General features: G+C 44.1%; 1 protein-coding gene and 1 long non-coding RNA gene across 3 annotated transcripts in view; one reads left to right on the top strand and one right to left on the bottom strand.

The window, feature by feature from the left end:
• Window positions 1-436: 436 nt before the first annotated feature.
• Window positions 437-5,233, bottom strand: LOC112994091 (uncharacterized). The gene is made up of 2 exons (XR_003261863.2): window positions 4,723-5,233; window positions 437-3,632 (listed from the first exon to the last, which is right to left on the bottom strand). It is a non-coding gene; the product is annotated as an uncharacterized LOC112994091 (long non-coding RNA).
• AFF4 (ALF transcription elongation factor 4) overlaps window positions 4,139-8,870 on the top strand; it is a 57,920-nt gene continuing 53,188 nt past the window's right edge. For both annotated transcript variants that reach the window (XM_064521179.1, XM_064521177.1), the window contains exon 1: window positions 4,139-4,505. The gene's annotated coding sequence lies outside the window, so the exon portion shown is untranslated. The remainder of the gene's footprint in view (window positions 4,506-8,870) is intronic.

The following is an 8,870-nucleotide window of genomic DNA, read 5'->3' as shown; positions in this document are numbered from 1 at the left end:
GTTTCCTGAAATCTGGCTTCACACAGAACTGTATTTCTTCTCCTCATTAAGCTGTCTCTGCCAGGTAAAGTTTAAGATCCTTAGACAACTATGAAGTACTAAAGCAAGTCATTAAACTTGGAGGGTTGGTCTCTTCATACATCTGGTTACCTTCAGTATCTGCAGTCAGACAAATGGGGTGCCATTCATAAAGGCAAAAAGGGATACACTTGCATAATCTAGGTTCTGTCAGCAGGAGGTAGGATAAAATAATATAATTACAGATGAGATTAAGGAAACCTTAATTTAATTTCTGGTCTGCTGTTGATTCATGAGCTGAGACTTTAAGAGACAGCTTACTGCTTTCAGTGGATCTGGTATTGTCAAATACCGATCAAGTCTGAGACCAGCCATAAGCCCCTCTGTACTCACCTTTTTTTTTTTTTTTTTTAAAAAAAAAAAGGTTTATTTTCAAAAAAAGGTTTATTTTCAAATACAATAACTTCATTGAATTTGAATTCCCCTTTCTGTTTCACTTGTCTCTGCACATTCTTATTTTACAGAGAAAAAAACCACCAGCCTGGCAAGCCTTACCAGTTCATCTTTCAGTAGATCACATCTGGATTTCTTATAGCAAGATGCTTCAATGCCAGTTTTTTTCAACAGGAAAGGTATTTCTTTAATTGTTGTCTTCCAAAGCTCTTAAGTACAAAATATCACTAACTTAAAAAAAGCACTAACTAGAAATTGTTACATTTACCAAGCAGTTACATGAGATTTGTGTGGCTCTAAACAGGCTCAGTTTAATCCTTCCCCGTAAGTAAAACTGCCATTGCTAATTGAAGTGAAGCAATTGATGCAGTCTAGTAGAAAAACAGCCTCAGGAAAAGGCATCGCATTTCAAGGAGAAACATTACTAACTGATGGCAGAGCAAGAGAAGGTAGAGACAACCTGATATTCTAGTCTAGGCCTTTATTAAATTGATCATCTGTCAGAGCCAGAAAACAGTTTTTTTGGGTGCCCTAAATGAAATCATGTTACAGTCACTTAGATTTTATTTTTTTAGGAAGGAGTCCTTAATAAATAGAAATTTTGCTATCAAATGGATTTGCTTTATAAAGAAATGATTCAACATACCTTGTCCTTAGGGATTTAATTTGGTTTGTGAAATTATGTTTATATGTAATATATGCCTTTAACCAGACGCTGAGAATATCAATTGTCTGATGCAGATCTTCACAGCCTAATTTTGTTAATTGAGATATGTGTGTGTGATAATACAAAACACAATACAGAATATAAGTTTGACTATTGAAAAGTGATATATCAAAAATGTCACTGACAGAACACCTTTTTAAAAACATTATAGAAATCTGTTAGGAACAGTTATTTTTCTTTTTTTTTTAATTTTCTGTTCCTCTGTGGTACAGTAGTACTTTCTCAAATAAGCTTTCTGCTCCCTACCCACTGATATCAAGTAGGGAAGTGAGATTAATTTTTTACAAAGAAATCTACATAGCAAAGGTATAGCTGCATTTAATTTTCAGACAGGAAAGGATTCCATCCCTATTTGATAATATTTCATAACAGCACTGATAATATTTCAGTGTCATATTAAGCTTCAGATTTAACCACCAGTTAAAATAGAGTTATGATTTATTTCAGACTGGCTCTACACTTAATTATTTTAGCTTTGTACAACTTTTTTTTTTTGAAGGGTAATTGAAATCACAGTATTAGAGACCATAATTTTAAAAGAAGATTTAGATTCTGAAGTTTAAACTGTATGCACAAAAACCGTTTGTTGGGCCATTCTGCAGCACTTTTCCCATATTTCAAAATACAGAAGTACTAATTGGTAGGGTGGCTTTTTTTGAAAAGAACCCAAAGTGCAACTCTGTTCCAGTACATTTCAAAACCAGTTATGTGTAACAAGTAGCCTTGCTTAAATTCAAAGCTTTAAGTGTAGTTGTAGATCTTTCAAAAATAGCCTGTTTTGCAGATTGCTTTTAACAAAAGACCAATTTCCAAAGCCCTTGCTGGGGTCAGATTTTGAGCCTTGGTGCCACTTTGTGTTTAGAAAACATATTGCTGGTGTAATGGGATTGTCAGTGTGGGACCCTCTGTGAAGGGACTTGCACTTGCCTACGATGAGGTTGCATGAATCTGAATTCTGCATGTCTGTGCTCTGTCCTGCTTTTTTAGGTGATCATGGGGTTATTACATAATGCATGTCAAAAATGGCCACCAAAATGCTCCTCTGAGATGAAAAAATGAATTGGCAAACAGTAATAAGTTGCACAAAAGAATGAGGAGTTCAAGAGAAGTTCTGCCCCATATACTATGCTGTAATCAGGGCTTCTTTTCTGGTGCAGGCAAGGTCTTTTATTTAGGTGGAGTTGGTTTGTTTCTTTTTTTAAAGAGGATCTTAGGGCCTGTCTTACACAGGGAACTATTCTGATTTGGTATTCACAAAAATTGAATTCTGTTTCTGCATGTCGTAGCCTACTGTGCACTGTGTTGAGACTGTGCTTGGAATTATTTGGAAATATTGATCACTATATTTATCCTGGCTTACCTGAATTCATTTTCAAGTGTCAAATAATCCATTAAAATGTATTAGAAATATTGATTAATCAGATCAGAAAAGGAAGGTTTATTTTTCTCTTGTGGTTCCAATAATGCAATGTATCTAGATAAATATTTAATCAATGAGACAGCTTACACATGAGAGGTCTCATTTTTTAAAAAAGTGAAAACCTGTGCAGATCTGAAATGAATCTAAGCAGAGCAAGGGTTAGAGAGCGCTGGCAAGCTGATGACTGAAAGGTAGAGAGAAAAGGTACAGACTAATACTGAGATCTCATAATTATCTTGTATGACTGAAATGGGATTTTTATCCTAAAAGCTGAGGAAATTGGCACCTCTTATGGTTTGGTTCTGAAAGGCCGTTCCTAAAAATAAACTGGCTTTTTTTCACTAGCAGCATGTGACATCAAAAGAAAGCTATATTTGATATGGTTGTAGGGCAGTGAAGCAAGATACTACTGTGAATTTATCCAAAGTCTAAACATGCAAATATCTCAAGAATCAGGAAGCTTAATATATTTAAAGTATTGACTTAACTTCTCACAATGCATCGTTGAGGGCTTTAGTCACTGCTGTATATGGAGGCACAGATCTTTAGGGGTGGTGGGTAGGAGGCAGTAATCCATGCTTTGGATCCAGTCTCTGAGTGGTTTGTTAAATAAGCTAATGCTTTGTCCAGGTTTTGAACAGAAGATGTGGTACCTCTCAGCATCCAGGCCAGGAAGCCTTTCTAGCAAAGCCCCTGCAGGGCTTGGGAAAGGGTGAGTAATGGAAATGACGTGTCTTTCCACCTTGATGCCGTTCTTGTAGTAGCGTTACAAGTTCTTACGAGGTTGCTGAGAGATTTCACTGGCAGACTGGAAAAAAGTGTGTGCTGTCTTGTAAAAGGGAGACTCCCAGCTGAAGGGTTGTAAATTGGCACTCGTTAACATGGGGCTGAGACAAGCTGAATGCTTAGCTTGAAAGATTGACGCATCCACTCACGCACCTGGAGAGCTCCCCACGGCGTTCGGGGCACGCCGCCATCTCCTCGTCACTGCACGGCCTTCCGTCACCAACGCAGCTGGGTTGGGTACAAAGATGGAAATTTTGGGTCATTTTAGTAATGGAAAAAGGTCCATGTTGCTGTGTGGGGGGTGGTGACTAACGGCACGTCTCTTCTGGCAGAGGCAGCTGCGACGCCGTGACGGGGCGGAGGCCGGTCACCGCGGCCTGGAGGTGAGGCCCGGGCCGGAGGGGGGAACCGTTGGACCAAACCGAGCGAGGGCCCTTCCGCTCGGGTCGTTCACCACAGGTTGCGGCCGCGCGCGGCGGGGCGGTGGCCAAACCGCCGTCAAAGGCGAAAACGCGGCGGCAGCGGCGGCTGAAGCTTCGCGCTGCTTCCGGCCGCGGGGGGCGGGGCCGCTAACGGCCGCGGGGGCGCGCGGGCGCCGTCGCCAGGGGGCAGCGCGCAGGTGCGGGCGGCGCGTGACGAAAGGCCTCGAGGGGCGGGGCCGCGGCGCTCACCGCCCCGCCCCGCCCCGCGCGGGTCACGTGCTCACCCCCTTCCCTCCGCGGGCCGGCGCGGCCGTGCGGGGCGGCGTCACGTGAGCGGCGGGGCGGGGCCGCGCGGCGCGGGGGCTGCCGGGTAATCCGAGTGCCCGGCTGCGGGAGGAGGCCGGAGCGGGCGCGGGGGGCGGAGGGCTGCCGAGGCCCACGTCGCCGGCCCACCCCCACGCCGACCGCGCCGCCAGCCCGGCCCCGGCCCGCGATGGAGCGCCGGGACCCCTGGGGAGCCGCCGGCCTCTCCCGCCCGTGAGCCGCGCCTCCTCCCTTTCCCCCCCTCCCGGGGCCTCGCCGCCGCCCGCCCCGGGGGCTCCCCCGGGCCTCCTCGCCCCCCTCTCCCCGGTGGCGGCAGCCAGGAAATGGTCCGGGCCTAGCGGAGCGGCGAACGGAGGTGAGAGGCGGCCGGGGGTGGGGACGCGCCGGGGCCGGCCGGGCCCGGGCGCCGCGGGGCAGAGCAGGGCCGGGCCGGGCCTCCCGCGGTGCTGCGGGGGATCCCGGTAGCAGCCCCCCCCCCCCCCCATCGCCGGGCCCGGCTCGCCTCTCCGCGGAAGGCCTTCCCTGCCCCCCCCCCCGCAGCAGCCCTGCCCCTCGGCCCGCTGCCCCCTCACCTGCACTCGCTCCATCCCCCCTCCAGGCTTCGGCTCTGGCCGGGTTTGGTTGCCCGTTTCGTGTCAAACCTCCCGGTGTGGAAAGCCAAGACCAGGCCGCAGTGTTTCCCCCGCGCACGCACTTCTGGAGTAACCGAGTTGGCCGCCGCTGCGCGGATGGGTGTGCGTGCGTCTGCCGCCTGCGCCCGGCCCGCACCGAGGTGTCCCGGCTTCCCTCTCTTCGGAGAGCAGAACCGAGCTGGCACCGCCTAAAACACGTATTGGGGATGGTTCCTGATGCTGCTGTGGGTAGCAGGGGCAGCGCGTTCCCTTCTCTTAGCTGTTGAGTTTAATCCTTTTCCGCTAATTGACGTCAGGGCTTTGTTCCTTCCACTTTGCTCTCTGCGTTTTCGGCTGTGAGCTGCTCCCGGGATCCGGCAGGGCCGGGGAGGCAGGCTCTGTTGCTCTGGTCGTGTGAAATCGATGTCTATAGGTGCTGCCAAAGGTCAGGAGAAGGGAGGCTTTCAGGGTTACTGAGGCACACTCACATCCTTCTTTTAAATGAGGAGATGTTTGTTACGTAAATGATCCATGATGAATATTAAATTATGTTTGTAATCAAAAGAGCAGTCGCTTAACGTTTCTTGAACACAGGGTGACAAGCTCCCCTTTTCAGTGAACAAAAAAATACCTTGAGACTTGTAATACAGACATTTATGCTTTCAGGTGCTGTGTCTTTCATTCACTTACTGAAATGAAAAGGTGGCTGATTTTATATTTCTACCCATATCTCAGGTATGGCCTGAAAAACTGATGTGCTACTGAAAAGAGAGTTCCACTTAGCAAGTCTGGGCCCCTTTATATAACAAGCCCATCTCTTTGGCCTATGGTTTTGATGTTTTCACTTACTTGTGAAGACTATGATGATTTTAAATATTCACCTTTCCACAGATGTCAGTCAGACCTACCTACTTGCTTCATTGTGAGCTGAAGAGGCACTTAGCTCAGCCTTTGTAGTCCTTGAAATTATTTTGTTCTGTTCAAGTGTCTAGTTTTATTTTTCACCATAATTTTCAAGTCTCTTCTAGTTATTGAGCTTCTCGTGAGCATGTTTCTGGTTCCTTACATTTCTTTAAAACTTCTGAATACTTCCCTTAACTCCCTGAAATGGATTGCTATACAGCCCCGGGGGCGTTGTTGTGAAATATGGTCTGGTCAAGTGATTTGAAGGAGTGGTTGTAAACTTGATTTGCCATTTAGTATCTTCTCTGATGAGAGCAACACTATTAAAATCACAGTGCTACTGTTGTGTCTTCTGCCTCAGCAAGGTGCGATATATATACGTGTACAGGAGCGCGCCCATACACACGCAGTTATTCGCATACGGTAGCCCTTAAAAGTATACCGGTTTTGTACTTCAGATATGCAATGGCTTGTAACGATAATCCTGCAGCTTTTGTTTCGTTTTTGTCACTAACAAGAAATTAATTTTTCCTATTAGGCATTATTAATATATTGGCTTTATTAACATATCGGTATGGTTATTTGTTTATGATTTCCTGGCCACTGCGCCGGGTGCTCCTACCTTCATACAGAGCAAGTTCCCTCCTTTTGAGCTGTTTTGCCAATCATAAAAGAACACAGTAAGTTTCAGCTCCAGTCTCAGAAATGGTTTCAGGTCCCTAATATTTCCTTTAAACGTCTTTCCAGTTCTCATTTTATCACTTTTCTCTTACATGTTAAATATTGTAAGAGGAAGACTGAGTGTGTAGGGTAGGTGTGTTTCCCCCCCCCCCCAACAGTTTTGTTGCCTTACATCCTTCCCAGTTGTAATGATCCGAACTTAACTGAACTTGAGAAAACCTTGGTGAAATATTATTTGAATATCTAGGTTTTCTTTTTAGTAAGCTAGAACGTTTGCATGCTTATGCATAGTTATTGCCCAACTATTTAATGAAAAAGTTGCTATGTATTTTTGTCTGCAAAAGTTATGCAGTTTGCATTTTGGAGGATTTTATAAATAAGTATGTTGCAGCAGAAACCTGTACTGAGTTCACAGTTGGTAGATAAAAAGTTGACATGCGTGCATTAGTTCCTTCTTCCTTTTCTAGCTCGTAGCTGCTGGCAAGGATGTCCTGCACTTTGTTTTCCACAGTGGTTGCTTCTGGATGTTGGATGTGACTAGAGACATATATGGTTTGTGCACTACTGACTGAGGGAACAATTTGCAACATCTTTTGGAGCGGACAGGGGACTCTGCGAGCAAAAGATGGGTGGTGAAAAGCCTTCCCTATTCCATGTTTTCCGTGCTTACAGCAGTTGCCATGATTGCTTCTCTTCCCTCTGTACCTGGCCTTTCTGCTCATGCTCTTGTTTTCTCTGTGTGTGTTTTTTTTTCTTTTTTTACATTTACTGTTCTTATTCTTTGCTCCAATTCAACAGAAAGCTACATTGATGAGGTTGAAGTATTAACAAATGATATACATGTCTGAGCCTAGTCTTGAGAGTAAAGAGATGAAATTCGTAGCTGCCCTATAGGTAAATTTTGGCATTGTTGAGGATGTGAAAATACCAGTATCTTTCAAGAGGTCACCTTTGTCAGCAGCAAAGTGTATGTAGAGCTAGGAGGAAAGTTAGTCACACACATTTGGGGTCTACCTGTCTGAGGATGTGAAAATAAGCTTGAGGTTTTAGTGACTGTGAGGTTTCTTTTCTGCTGCAGTAATTGTTCTCAGCCACGTAATTTCAGATTGTTACTCACGTGCAATTTGTTCTACAGGCATATTTCTCTTCTACCGTGTTACTATAGTCCTGCAGGTACCTTCAGCATAGGCCAAGAAATAATTAAACCTGAGCCCACCTGTCTTCTGTGTTGTTTGATTTCAATGTCTTCTTTGAACTTTGTATCAAGAAAGAAGCAACGTTATCTTTGCTTAAGCAGAGGATATTCCAAGTTATGGTGAGATAGAGAGGCAGTATGATGAAGAGGGCCTATCTGGAAATGAGTCAGGAAACTTTAACAGGTTATATGTAGTTAGAGCAGTGTAAAATGTATGTAAAATATATTGCTAACTGTATTAAAATAAGAAAATAACAAATTGCAGTCATAGAATTGCAAAACTGAAGATGAAAGAACTTACCTGGCAATTATTCTCTTGTAAGGTGGTTCCTTCTCTGCAGTTACTAATGACTAACAAGATGTGCTTAACCTTGTGAAATGATAGGGTTTCTGTCACTACTTAAGAAATATAACTGTACAGGCTAGTTCTTCTGTCTCATAAAGCTTTTCTCTTGAGTTTAGTCGGCCTGAATTTTTCAAGTAGTGCTGTTCTTATACTGTGTATTTTTCTCCTATGCTAGTCCAGGTTTATTCTCATTGCAGACACTTACTTTAACTACATGTGCATATTTGTAAATGCTTCTGTTGAATTATGCTTTCCCATCTCTAGTTGTATCTGTTCTCTGAAATAATAATCTGATGTTGTCTGTGACTTGGAGGTGCCTAGCGCAGCACATAGCTGCATCATAGCAAGACTTACTTCCTTGGTCTTGTGCCAGCTCCGTACGTGCAGTCCAAAAATCCATTTTCCCCTTTAGCTGTAACATCGTCTGCCTCATGCACTCATGTCTGCTTCAGTGTCTGCCGCCTCCCCAGGCTCTCTAATTCTTACTGCTTTCCAAATTTATTTCTCCAACTTTGTGTTTCGAACCTCCCTTTTCCCTAATGTAGTAAACTACATTTTTCTTCCCAAGCGTATTGCAGTTCTTCAAGTTGTTATGTTTCTTCTTCTTACTCAATTCATTAATTATTTTGCTGATGAATGTAAAACCCACTTTATTAACTGGCAGTAGTGTCAGGTACCAACACATAAATAGGATCTTTTTATGCTTGGTACTGTACAAACACTGAATGACACAAGTTCTTGCCCTGAAATCTCAAACTAATTTTCTCCTTTTAGCAGCTCATAAAGTGCAGCTTTGCCTGCACCTCTTCCTGTTGAGGTATGGTACCCAGTCTTGACAACACATCACTAGATGCCTCACATCCCCTTTTACTGATCTCTGTTTAATAAAATTCATCTTACTTTATTCATGTCATAACATTTATTGGTAACTTACTTAAATACTGAATACGTTGCTTGTCCATGTTTTATAATTAACCAAATACA

Source organism: Dromaius novaehollandiae, chromosome 15 (assembly GCF_036370855.1).
Source record: "Dromaius novaehollandiae isolate bDroNov1 chromosome 15, bDroNov1.hap1, whole genome shotgun sequence".
NCBI lineage: Eukaryota > Metazoa > Chordata > Aves > Casuariiformes > Dromaiidae > Dromaius > Dromaius novaehollandiae.
Note: the sequence above shows the minus strand (reverse complement) of the source record. Positions and strands in the feature narration are given on the sequence as shown.